Genomic DNA, 19,045 nt, shown 5'->3' on the forward strand with positions numbered 1-19,045 from the left:
GTTCAGCTTCACTGGTTCAATCTTGATGTTCAGTTTCACCTTGACTCCAGCAGCGGTTTCCAGCTAAAACAGATCTGTGATACCACCACAGACAGACAGGCAAATTAGAATTATGTATGTTATCCACCAACATAATCATAGCAAATAGCAATCATATAGAACCACAATTATTTGTCTGGGTGGGTAAAGACCAAAAGAGAATGAAAAGGAGAGTGACTATTGGACTTCTGTTTGTCAGTTACTCTAAATGAATAATAATGTTACTCTAGATCTGATGGATTTATTGATTGTATAACTGTGACAGACAGTGTTGGAGGGGTCACTTTTACAGAAAGTTATATATTACAGAATACATAACCTTAAATATTCTAAATACTTTGGGTTCAGATACCATTTAACATGCATGCCATAAAAAGAAATGTCAATGCATCTGTAATAAATACATGTACAGTGTTACATTAAATATTCATTGCATGTTAGAACAGCATGCTATAAAACAATGTGACTATAGAATACTGCAATCACCTGTGAAAGCTATAAGTGCTTAAGGCTGCTATATCTGGAGCATGACCCACCTTCTCTAATCACTTTCTGCAGTCCAGTAAAGGTGATTGTAATGTTTAGCAAGAGAGCCTGTTCAAAGTGTTTGTCTGTTATACCGTTACTGTGGAGTCAGAAGAACTCCTCGCTGACTAAAAGCCACTCCTCAGGAACACTTGACAACATTGTGGGGTTGTATTTTACGACAAGTTTGAGCTCCCTTGTGAAGGGAGCTACAAGGTCATCATCAGAGGTATGGTGTGCAGAAAACAAATCTCTTGGACCTATATCCTTCCCATGATATTACCTATCTTTATCAGCGAGCCACCACATTCTGTACTTTTGGATGGTGGACTAACACCTCTCCAAACCAAGTGGTAGTAGCACCAATATTCCGATATTAACAAAATAGTCCGACTAAGACTGCCATGTAAACAGCATTTGCTGATTGCCTCAACCCGAATATGGTCATACTGCCATTGTAACTGCTTAGTACGGCAGTTACCAACTGATTAATGATGCAGGCCCTGAAATCGGAGATGTTATGTAGAACATTATTCGAACGCAGTATAATGTCCTATTTGAGTGTTCACAGCAGTGACAGCGACATACGACTGCTCAATGGAAAGGATGACTTGGGCTGTGAAGGCAACACATGTCTAGAATGAGGGAGACAGAAAGGAGGCAGAGGATTTGGCGTTCATTCAATAATGTCCTAATTGGTAATATTTAAGGATTAACCTGAATGCCAAAAATTACTTGATAACCATAATGAGGCAATCTGAAAACTGTGTCTGAGGATGGCAGCATCTGGATGCAAATGCACATCTGTGACTGAAAGACAGGTGCAGAGAGTTCTGCTAGCATGCCGGGTATGGTAAAAACATTTTATTATTTTTTTACCGTCCACAGGGACACAGACGCAAAGGAATTTCTCCCAGTGCTGCCCATGGCCAGCCCAACCATGACAGACAGGTCAATATGTTTGTGAGAGTGAGAGAGACAGCAGGGCACAGAGCACTTCACACAGTTATACATTGAAGAATCTTTCATGTTGTTATGTTATGTGTGGCAAACTTGATTTCTTTCACATGTCATAGCAGCAGACTTTCTATCTGGTAGAAGTTTCTGGCTTGATCAAGTTTCCTATGATGAGCTGTCCTTTCTCCCACATATATTACACTTACAGGCTCAATTGGCATTCATATTACAAATCCTGGGCTGGGTTCGGACGGAATATTGAAATGCAATCCAGATTTGGGTCGGTTTCGTTCATATTGGCAGAGGGAGCCTACTTGATTATTTTTACACTGCACATGTCTATAATTAGGGAAAACAAGCAATAACCATGCATGTAAGAGACAGAGAAACACAAACTCAGTCAACTGTATGAGGCTTCGGTAAGATTGATATTCTGAAAAACAGAAAACCTCTCAGGTTCAGGTCAGAGCTCTTGGGCTCAGACAAGTTTAGAAAATGTTGCCCGAGCTGATCTCTGAATTACATCTACATACTACATCACTACACACATTTCAATAGGGACATGAATGCATGAATTAAACACTATTTAAAAACTGTTTTTGGGTCAGCGTGAGCAGCAAGAGAAATGACTGTGATAGCGTCAAATTTGCTTCTGGCCATGGTTTTCAAATATAAGTTCATAGGCAGCTATCTAGTTAGCATGGTTGATATAGCCAAGATAATTCAACAATTTTAGCCAGACAGAAAAAGGACCTGCTTCAAGATGCTTCTTTTAGTTAGAAACCTTGGACGCAGAAAGAAACTTTGCCCCTAGCAATCAGATGTTGCACAATTATGTTACAATGTCCAGTTTCCTTAAACATACATGAAAAACTGTGATTTTTCATGACATTAATGCATCCTGTCCTGGCTTTGTGCCAACTCTATTATCCATTTTCATGGTGTAGGCACCTCATGCAGAAACGTTGTTGCACTTAAGGGCTTCTGGGAAATGGATTGACACTCTAATTTAATTTTTAAATTACTAAATTTAAACCTTAAGAAAGTACTTTCTTCAAATTTGTTCATTTCAAAGGTTTGACTGTATTCTGATAACTTTATTTGAATCCAATTACTTAAATTTGATATTCTAAATGTGCACTGTTACTTCCCAACACTGGTGACTAGACTACTTTTTTACCTCCATTATTATTGATACAGCTTTAATTTCCTTATCTGTCATTGAAGAATGTATACTACCTTAATCATCCCATCCCAGCTTCAACTGCACACTTTTAATTACCAATCTGGGGATTGACATTTGTGCTCTCTGTGAAGCAGTTGTCTTCAAAGATGCAATTACTGAGACAAGCGATTTCTTCATCATCATCAAGTTGCATGGATGTTTCAGAAACAGCTTGTTAGCTATATCACCCAACACTGTTTGTTAATGATGAGGAAAAATATTAACTTTGAAATATTGGTTAGATTTCATGAATGCAAGCCCTGAATGAACCCTGATCTGGACCCAAGACAAAAAAACTCTTACCATAAATGCCCTGTCTAATTTCACTAGTCTGTTCTTCTGTTCTGCTCTGATCTGATCTGGATTTTCAGGCAGCATTTATTTCCGTTGCTGACTTTATCTCAGACAATCACTGTGAGTACTCTGTAGACATCTGGATGCTGTCAGTACAATCTAATGCTAACTGAAGATGCCAGACAGACAACAGGCTATGTTGCCTTGCTAAATTTATGTGTACTCTATGTTGTAGGGGAGATAATCTGCTTCATTAAGGATAAAAGGTGAATATCATGAGGTCCTCGAAGCTGTGAGTGATTGGGTACTGCAGTAGAGTCCTGCACTGGGTCGTAGGTTTATAATGTTTATAATTTGTGCTCCCCCTGGATCGTAATCTGACCCCCCTGAATCGGACCCCTGAGACCCCCCCTGTATTTTGCAACCAGGATTGCAGGATTTTTATAATTTAAATCAGCTAAAATAAAGCCTCATTAGCATTAAGGATTGACTTATTATGAAAGCCTACAACATGACCTTTGACTCCTTGGGTTCGAGTGAGACTTTGTATGTGTGTTTAATCCCAGGTGACTGATCGGATCAGATTTGACTTGGAGATAATTGCACGGAACGGGTCAGGACCGGTATGGAGGTTTACAGGTGCAGGTTTGCAAAATTGCACTGTGTAGGACTCTACTTTGATTAAGTTGTTGTGTTTTTTTGGCTGCCTTTTGGCAACTTGTTATGTCATGGCAGCAACCTAGAAATGAAATGTTTTTGTGTATGTTGAATGCTTTTGCTGTAAATGTTTGCCTGTTATTTTGATTCTTTGTTGATAACGTTTCTTGCATATATTCTCCCTAAAGTGTTGCTTTCCTCTACAGTTACTATCTGTCATTGACCACCCTTCTCATGGGGTTTTGGTACAACAATGCCATATACATGCTGAATTACCTATGTTATAATGAATTTAAAAAGGCAGTGATAGTGCCCAAAAGAATCTTCAAAGTGATACCGTTGAGTATCAGTGAAATAGCTTTTAGAATATTACATTCTCCATGATAACCCATTAGCAAACATGAAACAGGTCATTGTAGAGGCCTCTTCTGGGCCCATTCCCAGACCCCTAGTAAAAAGTCGCACTAACCATATGGTGAACATATACAAGTGAAATATCTTGCACGACCTTCAGGGAGCATGCAGCGCTTATGAGCCGTGTTCATTAGCCCCAAATGAACTTTGAAGGTGAGAGAGAACGGTGAGGAAGACACTGCAGCTGTACACAGGGTGTGATGTGTGTGTTACTGTTACTGTGTTGCAACCATGATTATCATGGAATGGAATAATTGTTTTTCTAATTATGGATGTTGTGAAACCACAGTTAAGGCCACAGTCTCTTCCTGGCTCCTCGGAGGAAATGGAGTAATTGAGTGTAGAGCACAACAGATTAATGACACGGTGGTCGCGACTTGGCAACGAGTACTTATTACAACTGGCAATGGAGGATTGCTACATATTGTGTGTAAACACAGATATGATTTCATTAAATGATCCCAGTTTTCCCACTTCACTGCAATGTCTCTGAAGAAAAATGAATGAATTTGTAGCTGTTTCCTATCTCATCCTGTGGGCAAATCCTCCTCCAACGAGAATTACATTGAAAGGAGAGGGCGTCCTAGAGATGTGACCCCAATTAATGTTGTCATCTTCCATGTATGAATAGTGCTCAACCTTTGGTCACTGCAAACATCCCAAAAATCTGTTGCCCAACCTGTCCTGTCCTGTCGTGTTCTGCTTTCGGGGACAGTCACATGATTTTTTCCAGGGACAGTCTTTCTGTCAGCACTTCATTAGCAGCTGTTCAATGTATTGAAAGTTCAAAGACTCAGTAAGTCCATCTAGCTGTGGTGCCATGTTTTTCTGCTAACTCGACTGCTTGAATCAGAGGTCTTTGTATTTAGATGACACACGCCATTGATTAGCCTTCGAAGCCACTCGAAAATCATTCCCCAGCAACACAATAAACTGCTGCTCTTGCGCCTCCAAAGGCCAGAAGAAGTCATATTTTGCATTCATCTTTACACTCCAAAGCTTTTGAATGCAGGTTGATAGAGGTTGCATTTAATTTCGGAGTAGTCCGCGCACCTCAACAAACACACACACAGGTGCCAACACTAAGCGGAATTAATATTTACACTCCTGCCTTAAAGACACTCTCCTCCAAGAGCCTCATTTCCCAATCTTGGCTCAGAGCTGCATTTATAACAAAGCTGGCACTGGGATCACATCTGTGACTGGCATGGTGAAAATCTTTATATGGACAACTGGAATGTCAAAGCGAGACTCAGTCTGATTACAGAAAAAAGTGCATAGCATGCAAGTGCATATAAGTGCTCAGTTTTCCTTGCTGACATGCACTAAATACCAATGCGTTACTTGCATGCCGATACAATAATCATGACTGCTACTACATTTCTAGCATATAAGATTCATTGAGTTTCTCTATGGTTGATTGAAAATGGAAATGCTGCAATGCCTCCACGAGTCTTTGATTGGCAGATGTTCCACAGAGGCATCAGTCTCCAAAGAGAGACTGCTCAGTGGTCAGGAGAGCCCGGTAGCTCGAGTCAATGATGATAGATGACGCTAGTGGGACAAGCTGAGCTCATGGATCAGACGTAAAGAAATGTGACATTGAAAAATAGCTTGACTGAAAAGTTTCATTTGATCGAATGGTCCTGGATTAGTCTCATCATCGCTCTCAAGGGGAGTTGCTACATGACTGAGCCTCCTGACTTCACTAGAAATGGCAGAGCGGCAAAAGGCTGAAAATAACTGATTATGTCTTATTAACCTTAAGAGAAAATCGAACGGTTGTTATACAATCGCTCACAACCATTACTCTCTTTTTCAGGAATTCAAAGATTTCAAGTGTTCAAAGTCTTCATATTTTTACAGGCTTGGTGAAATAAATAACTCCTCTCCTGGAGAAATGTGTAACACTAACATAACTGAAGCAACTAACTGGGTTACAGTTAAAAGCAGCTCAGACACGACTATATTCCTCTAGGCTATAGGAGAGCAGCCATCTGTGAGGGTAGTAAATGCTATTGAAGCATCACTGAGCAAATACATCCAAGTTAGGGCTATTTTATTCAAGAAAATACAGTCCATGCTCCACTGACAAACCAAGTATATACACAGTGGATCCGTGAAAAGCTTTCGAAAAATAACAGCAAAGTGAGCTCTGCCCTTCTTGCTCTGGCTGCTTGCTCAGAAACTGCAGCTCTGCAGTTTCCTCATCTGTGACATTTCTGTTTGTATATGATTCAAGATGATTTGCAAAGATTGATTTGTTTTCTAACAAAATACATTTCATCATGCAAAAACAAAAGAGAAAGAAAATCACATTGCTTGGTTGGAGAGACTCTCAGTGTTAGCATTCACATTTTCTCCTTTCTACACAGTCGCAGAGTGAAACATCCAGAGGCAAAACTCTTTAATAAGACTTCATTGTATATATATTGAAGTAATTCTTAATGGGAATCAAGCTTTTAACCTTGTTGGGTTATTCATATGGTGTTCACACTCAGTGCCATGATTGAATTTTTTTCAACCATGGCATTGACAGAGAAGCTCTGAATTGCTCAGTGGGTCTTGTCTTATATTTACATTGAGTGGGTCCTCTCTACGGAGGCCGCCATGTTTTTTACATTAGTCCAGACTGGACAAACTAAACACCTTGAGTTTTTATGACAACTGAAAGTTACCACAGGTTCTTCTTCATGTTTGGAAGGGGAGGGTGAGGTGAGGGCTGTTCAGCTGCAACATGACATTTCACCACTAGATATCTCTAAATTCTACACAATGAGCCTTTAAAGGACCACAATATTTTATTATTTTTTTGACAAGTTTCAGTGCATATTCAAATTTTTTCAAAACCAGGAAGATGTTGAAGAGGAGAATAATTCTTTAAAACAAAATAGTCACCCATCAGTAGGTTAATACACTGGTGTTTACATATTAAATGTTTCACAAGTATCTTTGTTCTACGTATACAGCTTTTAGTTAAAATGTTCCATCCAAGTGTAGTTAATTCTGAAAACTGAGTTTTTTTCTGTTGTGTTACCAGAGATGGTTCAGGTCTGTCGGTGCAGAATTTCCTGTGTGCACACCGAGCGGCACTTGAACCTGAAAATTATACAAATATTTTGTCTAAACCCGACCGGCATTTCCACTCCTGGTGATTCCAGTGCAGCTCAGGTCACATGCCTCTTTATGGACGTTGATGGGCGTTTACCTATGCTTATTAGGAAAAACTGGCACACGCTTTCCACTTACAAAGACATGGCATTCATCAATAGAAGAACACAGAGGCAAACAGTTCTGTAGTTTAAGAACAAGTCATGAATCTGACGTAGAGCTTACTTAACATAAAACTTTTCTCAGAACAAATTTAATAAATTTAAGAAGATATTGGTGAATGAGGCCCAATGACTGAGCAGATTTACACAGTTTATTGTTACAACTGAGCTGCGAGCCAAGGCTCAGGCTGAGAGAGATGTTTGAGGAGGAGCAGAAGATTTGGATGAGTAGGAGCCACTATCACAAGCCAGATGTTAAGACTGACCTGATAGTGTCAATAAAAACTTTATTTATCTGCCTCTAGAGCCACAAGGTAAATACCGCTTGAGAAATAAAACATTTGGCTTTTATTGATAACTTTTGCGTTGTCATCAGCATTTTTTAATAATCAAGAAACTGAGCTGGGCTGAAAATGTTGCCAAAGCTGCTGGTTGTTTCCTGCCACATCCAGTTTCTGAAACAAAGGCGATGATTGACAATAAAAGCCAAAGGTTTAAGCCCTCAAACGTTTTTTATTTAATGTGTCTATCTTTTTCTGAGGCTGACAAATCATGTGTTTGTAGAAAACCCTCAGGATTGAGGAGGTACTTTATCAAACAATGCGTAGATTTTAGAGGTCTTAATGGGTTAAGCAGAAATGGCTCCTGGGGAAAGTGTAATTTACTGACCAGCATCAGTGGTTCATTGTTTTTGGCAAAAACAGATGAGTGGGCGGGGTGGAGAGTTCTGCTGTGTTACTGTTATCATGAGGTTTCCAGCGGTGGAGAACAGCATCTCTGCTCCTGCTTCAGTACCAAGTAAAGCCGTTGTTAAACACAGTACGGGTGCAGCCCTTTCAATGTGCTGAGCTGCTCAGCAGTTTTTGTTTCCTACACTGCTAGCGTCCAGAACTCGCCTCCTCTTTTACAAGTAAAAAAAAATATTGACTAAAAATGTCACCTTTTTCCATGTAAAGCTAATTTTCAAGTTATTAAATCCAAAACATGAACTACAATAGAACTCAAATATGTGGGAGCTGTGCATCATATGAGTGCTTCTCTGTGCTCTGCTGCTATTGTCATTCTGCCGACTTAACTTTATTAACGACAAACAAAAATCTTTATTTTTAGTCTTTGGGAATTGATTGAAAGTTCAGTTTCATTATAACACTCCACTAATTAGTTTTTGATGGTTAAAATAGAAGTGGATCTGAATACAGCAGCTGAAAAACCTCCTGTGTAGACACACTGGAAACAAACCAGTTACCCCTGTTTGCGTGTATACAACCAGTGGTCAGGGCTGGTAACAGAGTTTATTCTGTCAACCCTCAAGTAAAACTACTTTGGACAATGTCCATATGAGCCCATGGGGCATTATCCAGATGTTTCACAGCAAGCGAGTGGATGAGTTGATGTGTTTCTAACACATGACAGATGCAAAACTGAAAAAGAAAGAAAGAAAAAGAAAACGAACATCTCAAGATGAAAAAAAGACACAGACAAAGATGTTAACTTGGACGGACAACAACATATGAGAGATGTTGTGGATAAGGACTGATACCAGTGTTGATGTGCTTTCAACTAAAACAGAGGATCTCCGTTGCATCCTGTCTCTTGCATTCTGTGTCACCCCTCGACTTAACGCTCCAGAGGTTTGACTGTTGTGAATGTGTCTGACCGGAGATTCTCCTGCTACAGTGTTGAAATGTGAAAGGCAAATTCCCCATAAAGTCCGGACACTATTGTGCGGTCATTGTACAGAGTTCATGTCAACAGCTCTTGTCAGACCTGTGTGGTTGGACATCAGTAAGCTCCCTGCAGACTTTAGTTTCACCCAGTCCTCCTCCATCTTTAAACAGTACTTGGCAGATTTCCGTATGTGAAAAAAAACACAATCTACATAACAGATTGAAGCTGTATAATTGAGAGACATCTCTTCCCTATTAATTAGAGCTCAGCAGATTAATCACATTTCCTTGAGTTTAATTCTGGTTTGTGCAGAAACTGACAGGGAAGGTTCTCACTACAGAGTTATACAAAGTGTTCCTATTCGACATCAGCAGTAGATAAGATTAGCTAAGAGAAGAAATGTCATAATGATTCTTGGCACAGCAGAAACGTTTGAGCACTCAAAGAACCAGTTCTGTTTTAAAAGTCAACTGGGGTTCCCAACAATGCATTTAATGGCCTTCATGTGACTTTAATATCTATATAAAGGATTCTTTATATTTAGAGGCCATTTTTACTTTTTTTAAACCGATGTGATTAACAACTGTGCTGAAAATGGCGCCACTTGACTGTGGTTGTTTGTGCTCTGTAATTTGCTGGACATGCTGCACTTCAGTGAGGAAAGGTTAAAAACAGGACTTCTAGTTGAGGCCAAAAGCCAATTATGATGTGGCCTGAACACTCAAGCTGCAAAAGGATTTGCCTGAACAACTTGTGATTGTCTATTCTCTTAAACTTGCTTTTTTTTTATTCTAACAGCCTAGACTACTAAGGTGCCTATGTAGGTGTCTAAAGCTCCGTTCATTTAATATATATTTTCAAAATTAATTATTACTTTAATATAATACACATGTAATATACAGTGAATGTGAATGCAAAGTGAGAAAATCGACCCCCTAAGAATCATAACAATGGTTGTTTCTTATCACAAGCCTCGAACGTAGCACAGCTCAGGATCATTATGATGCTACAACAAGCAGACTCTCTCCAAAAAGTTATTTATAACATGCTTGTGGAAAGTCTTTCACCTCTTAATGCAGTGGATGGTCTTCATCCACCAAATGACATATATAATATATTGAAATATATGAGCCAAGAGGTCTGAAGGTACGGGTGGAGAGGTCAGGAATTGGCCTGGTGACTGCACTACTTTTTCCTGCCAGACTATTTTTCACTTATTCTCTTGCTGCTGACCCAGTTAAGGTGAGTGAGACTCATGCTCTCTCCTCCCAGCCCACACTGGCAACTTGATTCTGGTGACGCCAGCGTCGGTCGGTCCAACGCTTTGATCCAGACTTAACCATGAGGTATCAAAAGCTGTCGGATGATTGCCGTGAAATATCTACATTTATCGGGGCCAACAGAGGATGAAACCTCGACATGTGTTAGATTGGACTGTTTGATGGCACCAAAAACGGCGACATCATGTCCACTCACCCTCAGATTTTCTCTTTTCAAACATTTTTGGCCTTTGACTTTATTTGAATGTTAGCACATGTGTGATTTCTGGGTGAAATTATTGTTGCTTTGTTGACACAGAAGTGTTGCTATATTTAAATTGCAATTCTGTAGTGATGAATTTTCTCATCTGGCCCTGGACTAGACTAAATGTTTGCCTCAGAAAGGAGGGTTTGGAGGCTTTTTGTTAGCGTATCTTTCTGTTGTTTTAACAACTACAGCCAATCAGAGCACAGGTCAGGGTGAAGGTGGTGAAGGTGCACAGTGACATTTTGCACTGCACATATCTGTACTGAGGAAGAACAAAATTACATAAACTGCATTAGGCTTGGATTTGGAAAAAGAAATGAGAAAGCCTGTCGGGTTTGGTTAGTTTTCTTTTGGTTTGGACAGAACCCTGTAGAAAGGATTCTGAAGTTTCACCTACAGCTTGATGTGTCAGTCTGTTGCAGGATGACACAAAGGAACAGGCGAATCAATCCGACTCACTTTTTGAGTGTTTTTTTCTGATCAAATGTCAAGTGAACTCAAAACGACTGCAAGACTCCTGATCACTACACAGCAAGTCTTAATGCCATTCCCACTCCCCTGATTCCTCACAGCCACACCCCATAACTGTTCAATTCTTTATCTGCCTCATAGTACTTAAACCGCCCCAGTTGTCCAGCCATCCCTTACCTGTTGACCAATGCATGCTTGGCCCTCACTTGCCCTTTGGATTTTTGTTTCTCCCCAGTCCTTTGTTATGTGTTGCAAAAACCAGCCAGCACACAGACTGGTGTCCCTCCCACCTTCGCTTTTGCAGATAATTCATCCAATGGTGAACTGTTACATTTTACCTTATGAGTCTTTGAGTTATTAAATCCTACATGTTAATCTGAAACCCTTGCTTTTAGGTAGATATTCATGGTGCCCAGAAGAAGACATTTCATCTCACAAAATATTTCTGTCATTGTGGAAAAGTTGCAGATGGCTGTGCACCAACTGAAGCAGACTATTATACACTTTCCTGAGTTACGTAACGCATCACACTGTGTCAAACTATTCTGAGAGGAATAGTCTCAAGTGTTCAGAAATGCCTTTTTTCATAATTGCATATCCATTTATTAAACTCCTTGCAGCAGCATAAACCTTAAAGGCTTCACAGAAAATGTTGAGATCCTCCACCCAGCCAGGATTCACCCACAGCACAGAAAACACTCTGCAGAGAGGGAACAGGAACAATGGTGGTTGCAAATAAAAAAACAAGGTACAACTGGGAATAGTGGGGCTGGCAAAAAAGATACAATGCAAATTAGTCTAACAAGATCCTCTGTGATGGCCACCTCTGTGCAGCATGTCTTTATTTCAGCTTCCTTCAGCCACACACACTCACATGGCTGCACTTACTCTTCTTGCATAAAGCCAAACTGCAAATTAACAGGAAATGCATGCAAGTGCCCTCATTATGTCTTTAAAACCCCACAGTTTGAGTGCTCCTCTGGCGTTCTCCAAGGCATCTATCTGCTTTATAGGGGCGTCTCTCTTTGCCTTTCCACACAGGGAACCATCACTTTGGTTTGTGAGCATCACAGCCTATTGTCAAACCCACAACTGGGGAGTCATCACGCCCGCGCAGCCTCGCTGTCTGCTGTGCGAGAGGCAAACACTGGGCAGAGGAAGCAGGGGGTAATTTCTGAGATGTGGCTCTCAGAAGAAATATACACTTCTACAGCCACGAGCTGTAGCGAGGCATTTTATTCACCTTAACACCTTGTAGGGTGTTGTAGCTCAATGTTGCTGAGGCATGTGTTTCTTTGCCCAGTGATTGCATTAAGTGCTGTTGTGAACCTGTTTACCCTCGGCCTTTGAGGATGCCTCGTAGGTGGTGTCTGCATCTCTCATGGCAATGTGCGCGAGGTGGATGGAGGGGCGGTGGAGAGCCTGTCTGAATGAAAGAACAGGCCAGGGAGGTTTAAAAATAAAATTGACAGCAGGCACCTTACTGAACCATGACTTGAATGTTTAAAGGGTGGCAGCGTTTTTGTGAGAGGCGAGGGAAATCTCTCGCTCAAAAGTGCAGCGAAGTACACCATCTCTTCACTAGGTATAAATATGAAATAGGCTGGTCCCTTTGGAGGGGCACTATGTGGAATTACATGGTGTTGTTGTAGTTTGTGTCAGAGGTGTGGTGGATGACGAGGGGGAGGTGAGCGTGTTTATTTCCAGGCGCTTTTGTTGAGGATATGCTGATTTTTAGGATTCATTTCCTCCGACCAGAACTCGGCTTCAGCAGAAATGCTCTGCGGAGGATAAAGGCTCCGAAGACTGAAAAGAGGAGGAAACTGCATAGGAATCAAAGTGTAATGAATCTTCAGCTCAAGAGACACACTTAGGTTTTCTGAGGTCTTTTTTTTTACAGCTTTCATCTTTGAGAGTGTCATGATGGATGGCCTTATCTCAAACAAATAACGGTGATGTCAAAGACTTGTGATGTACAATATGTAGGTGGGTCTCAAATTACTTGCGTAAATCAATACTTATCAAATCCTGTTATCACCTTGAGACCCCATATAAAATGTTTTCTGTGTGTGTTTCATCAAATGCAGAGTGAATCTGCTGCGGGGGCACATTTCAACACAGCCGTTTTATTTAGAGGACACATCGGGCTGCTTGTTTTCATCAACAACAATGCCCGGGGCCACCGGGTTAGTGTTAGCAGGGACCATGTTAGGAGGAAATACGGCCGTGGGTTTTTTAATGTTACAGTTAGGATGTAGCCTGTAATTTAAATTTGAGTGTAGCTCTACTGTGACATCTGCAAAGCAATGAAATACCTCCCTCAGGGATGCACCTCTCCTGCTCACAATCAGACCCTCAGACATGTTCACCAATGTAATAATTTGCATTTCAGGAATATTGTATTTTAATATAACATCATAGTTAAATATAACTTACAGTTTATATATTTATATTATACATCGTGCAATTAATATTTTATAAATCACACTCTACAGTTTATATTAGCATTGGAAATAATGTTAGAATTAACCACAACTTAATAAAATTACTTTATCAACGTGTAAAATTTAAAAATATTTGGTATGCGTATACAAAATGACACATTCATGACATCATTCAGTTTTAAAGTAAATTTTTTTATAATAATAATCAGATTCATCATTAAATATTATGATGATTATTAGTGAACATTTAAAACTGTACTGTCCAATTTCCTGGAAATGTATCTTTTGCTGGTGTATAGTACGTCAATTTCATTGTTATTGTTATTATTCTAATTGTTGTTGTTCTTTAAGATTAAAACTTTATTTTCCAATGATACAGATTGTAATGGAAATGTATCTTGCATTGATGTATGGAACATAAATAACATTATAATTATTCATATTTTTTATTATTTCTTATTATTACTATAATTAATTGATATTATTGTTGTTTTTGTTAAGAATAATAAAGGCACTGCACAGGTGTAAACATTGCATTCATTTTTATAGCAGTTGTCAACATCATCATTATATTATTTGATTTGAGGGGAAACAATGACATGAACTTTTCTTTTCTCTTGAAGCATTGCCTCCACCCACAATGTATATAAGCAATAATGAATAAGAAGAAAAAAGATCAAACACAAATGAGGAGCGTAAATACAATTCATTTTAATTAGCACATGAGCTTGTGTGTGTGGACTGTGCAGATGTATGTTTCACATGTGCAGCACATAGTATTTGTTTTTTTTACTCCTTCTCTTGGCAGCATAATTGGCATCTCATATTCTTGTCTTCCCGAGCTGCAGCCTCAGGTGGATCATGACAAGAATCATCCCCCTGAACAGCTTTGAAAAGCGCTGCTGTGCGGGGAGAGACACTCGCTCCTTTGAATGTGCTGAGTTACAAGTGCCTTTTCCAGCTGCTCCTGGAACACCCTCTTCTTCTTGTTGCTCATTGTGCATTCAATATAACAGTTGATCTGGTTCCATATCAAGAAGGCAACATATGAGGACACATCAGTGGTGTTTTGGTAGATGAGCAGGGGCCGGCGGGCTGTCGTCATCCTGCAGCTGTAACTTCCAATTACCTTGTCCAGGTTGGCCACGCTTCCTTTGTCATAGTGGTTGTCTAGGATGATGACTGACTTCCTGTCCTGATGATCACTGACCTCAGCTGTTCTGTGCAGTGTGCTCAGGAGGAACACGATCTTCTCCCTGTTTGGGAGGTAAGAAACTGGAAGATGGTGGTGGGGGTGAAGGTCAGTTTTGATGAGAAAGCCTCTCTACCTCATTGTTGCAAGATGTGATGGGGGCAGTTCAGACCTGTTCTCTCTTAGCATGCCAACCATGGTGATTTTACCTTTCAGGAGTGTTGGTTGAGTCCAATGAGAGGTGGAGAAACTGTCACACATGACCCTGTGCCCCCTCGGTCCATCTGTCAAACCAAGAACAACCCGCATCCCCTGGTTCTTCTTCAGACCTCCACCTGTCAGCTGAGGAGACTTGCATCTTCCAAGTATAGCTGGCTCTGCATTACAGGTCACACATATCTGTCCATACTTTGCCTGCTTGTGGGCATGAATTGCCAAATTGAAATAGTATCACATAATATAACACAAAGCAAGGCTAGTACATAGATAGATAACCACATTTACAGTCATAAATAGGTACCAGTTCTGATATGAAAAATAATAACCACCTCCTAACGGAACCAGATGCTCGTCCACTATTCCCTCGGGTTCAGGGCTGTTCATGTTTTGCAGACGTTCCACCAACTTCTCCCAGACTGCTGTCTTGTCTGCCAGTGTCTCTCACACCTCATGCAGGCCTTGACTCATGGTCATGAAATCACACCATACTTTTCCCCTGTTAATTTTTTCCTCACTGTTGAGGGTTAAGGGCAGAGGAAGCCACATTGTGTACTGATAAGCTCAATGAGGCAAAGCATTTGTGAATATGGGCTATACAAATAAGTGATTGATTGACTGATCTTAGACAGCGTCGCAGCCTCGCCTCGGGTCCTATACACACCAAATTATCATCATATTAAGGTGTTTATGTCAACCTCATCCATCTCTGTCCAGTTGTCTCCATATTCATGGAAACCTCCAAATTTGTCACCTCCAGGATGATTTTTTTCTTAGAAAGGCTGGTTTGAGGAAAATGGAAAAAAAATGAGGTGAGATGTCCAGAGCATGTGCAGCTGCATGTCTTGTGGGCCCTGGGGGTAATCCTTATGACATTTCATGCTGCACATCCTGGTTGTCATATGGTGACAAGGACTGTGTTATTTTTCTGTTCTCAAACCAAAATGTCTTTTTTTCAGTTTTAGGTGTCTGTTCAGAATAAACACAAAGTAAATGACAGCACAGGCTCCAACACGTTACATTTTAAAATAGTGGGTAATATTACTAATGCAATATACAAGTAATAAAATACGTTGGTCATTTTCCTGGCATCTGCCTCTTTACCATAGTCGGGTGGCCACAGCTGTTAGCCTTTGTTTGGTAGTCTCGAGTGACTGTGGTATAGACAGCTTGTCGTACTTACCTTTCTTTTTCACCACATTACCTTTCTGCAGCTCAATTATATATTATAGTGTGTGTGTGTGTATGTGTGTGTGTGTATGTGTGTGTGTGTGTGTGTGTGTGTGTGTGTGTGTGTGTGTGTGTGTGTGTGTGTGTGTGTGTGTGTGTGTGTGTGTGTGTGTGTGTGTGTGCGTGCGTGCGTGCGTGCGTGCGTGCGTGCGTGCGTGCGTGCGTGCGTGCGTGCGTGCGTGCGTGCGTGCGTGCGTGCGTGCGTGGATTGCTTAATCTTTCACAATGTGTCATGTTTTATAAGCTAAGCATGTGTTTTCAATGTAAAATTTATATTTGTCTCTCAAACAAACTGGAGCAAGAGTGTTAATGTCGCAGCTGACAGTGACTCTCAGAAGAAAGATTCCATAACATCTGTTTACTGTTTGGAGTGTCTGTTACATAAAAAGTAGTGAAATAGGGGCTGATTCTGGACACAGTCAGTCTTTATTAATAGTCAGGTAATAACGTGATGTCTCGTTACTTCGGCCAAAAGCCTGCAAACTCTTTCAGCATGTGATACTAAGTGAAGGCCTGGCACTCTCAACACCCGAAGATGGTATTAAAAATAAAGATTGTCAGTTTGCAACATTGTCAAATCAGGATGTAATAGAACCAAATAATACCATGCTCAGGGGCATGGCAGGATAAATCTTGAAACAAATGAGAATGTAGATGAATAAATAGGTAAATACATAGAAACAAAAGTATATAAATGTAAGTTGTTTTTATTTTGTTTTAAAATTTGAATTTATGACCTCAAGAGAAACTTAATAATTTGTATCTTAGCTGATAAAACATGTCCATGTACTGCGCACACTCTACATGCTAAAATATTTGTCTGCTCAGCTAACAGGGATATGTTATTGATTTTACACATTTATACCAACAGAACTCACAATATCTGCAACATCATGTACTCCCATCGTTCTGTGGATTTCTGCAGTGATAGTTATGAACACTCCTGCTTCACATGATGTAAATCTACAGATGAAACATTGTCATTTTGTTCATTTAAGTGAAGCTCAGGAGATAATTGCTCTGCTACAGACCCAGTATTTCTCATAAAGGGACCTAGATTGCACGTCGCCTCTTTTCCTACAGGACATCAGAGGTCAAAGTAGTTCTCTTTTTAAAATTTCTTATCTTTTTTTTCTCTCCCTTGTCACCATCGTTAGTACGAGTCTCAGCCCACTTACACCGGCAGGCAGTGGGATACGCTCCAATAATTCTTCGGGTGAATCTTGCGCTTTACGTCCTGGTGTCCCTGCCTGTGTTCAAAAAAGGACACGCTAATTTGGAAACACGAGCTTATAGTGCCTCCACTTTGGAATTTTGCTTCAAAGCAACTGAAAACCTAAAAATGGATCTGCGACCTGAGGTCATTTATTTGACACAGCGACATATTAAGTGTACTCTTTCAACAAAAATGAAATTTCATCCAGGTTTACATAATATGGTTTTAGAGGACATGAGCGGCAGAAGAAAGCACTTCTGTTAAAGAGAGTCAATAACTTGCACAACTGCTATTGCACCTTTGGGTAATATCACACCACCTGAAAAAAACATAAGTGGATATTTATTGAATAACTGTCAGTAGCTCCTATTTTTATTTTAAAGTATAATGGAAAGAGCATTAAAAAAACATCAGAATGGCCTGCAGATATGTTACTGACTGTTTGTGGACAAAATGTAAGGGTCAAAACCTAATCATCTTCTTTGACATGTTTGACCTTCATGACTGAAAATAATACAAATTTGAATACGAGCCATACAACAGCAGCATCTCGACAGAAACTTGATGTCTCTGGGGAGCTGATTAGAGGAGAGCTGAGGGGAGGGATGCTCACCTGGCTCACCATTTGGGGGAACACTCACAGCGGCCATAATGAATAGAGTCGGCTGGGATATTTGAATGTCATCTTTACCTCCTGAGACACTTCCAATTTGGCACCGCGTAATATAAGCCATGAACTTGGAGTGTGTTATCACAAGGAAGGCAGCGCACAGTTATTATACATCTATGGGACAAAAAAAAGAAGAAGGGAAAAAATGATTGAGTGAGAAGACTAAAGACTTTCTCTTTTTACTGTCAAGATTGTCAAACACAATATTTTAAGAAAATAGTCAACCCTCCTTTTCTTTAACTTGGTACAGCTTTACAAGTGGGGTAAATGTTTTTGGTGCTTATTTCAAGTTTGCATTGTTTCCCAGGAAGGAGGAAGTTTTGGCACCCCTGTAGCATTATATTTCCACTCTGACAGGCAAGGGCTCATTGGCAGTCAGTGCAGTCTATTGTCAAAGATATCATTATGAATCCTCTTTAGAGCTGTGACAAGTCCTCCATTATAGATTTCAACCCCCTGCTGCTGGGAAGAATATGGCCCTGTCACCTGAGGCCAATCTTCCAGCAGCTCGACATTTTAGTCCATGTCACAGTGCTGCATTGACCTGTTAATGGCTTTTCTACTCGTATACAGAATGTGGGAAGGCTCGCTAACAATGTGACAACTTGATGGCCCAAGCTTTTTTGTTTTTTCAGACAATAACACAATTACATGTGGCTGCTTCCTGATTCGGAGCCTGAGGATTATATTAAGTCTGTTTTAAAAATTGCTTAAAATAATCGTTGTGTTATTGGGGGATAAATGTATCAAATGTGCTAAAGCATGATAAGTCGACCTGGTGTGTGTTATGGATGAAGCTGTATGTGGATGAAGTTATTTCATCTGCTCTCCAGCTAAAAAAAGTGCAGCATGTGACTCCCTGAGTCTCTTACTGCTCATTGCTCACCCATGCTGGATGGCAGGTCGGGCCAGTGTGATCTATAGCCTGGATGTCTCATGGAGAGCTCTAGAGTGTTACTGCACCAGTATCCTGTAAAAGGAAGAAGGTGAAGAGTTATCGGTTTGTGTCTCTGCATGCAACATTTGTC

The 19,045-nt window shown here is 40.3% G+C and overlaps 1 pseudogene; it reads right to left on the reverse strand.

Annotated features, from left to right (window-relative positions):
• Positions 1-14,364: 14,364 nt before the first annotated feature.
• On the reverse strand, positions 14,365-17,997 carry LOC138406053 (uncharacterized; annotated as a pseudogene).
• Positions 17,998-19,045: the final 1,048 nt, after the last annotated feature.

Source organism: Paralichthys olivaceus, chromosome 2 (assembly GCF_024713975.1).
Source record: "Paralichthys olivaceus isolate ysfri-2021 chromosome 2, ASM2471397v2, whole genome shotgun sequence".
Classification (NCBI taxonomy): Eukaryota; Metazoa; Chordata; class Actinopteri; order Pleuronectiformes; family Paralichthyidae; genus Paralichthys; species Paralichthys olivaceus.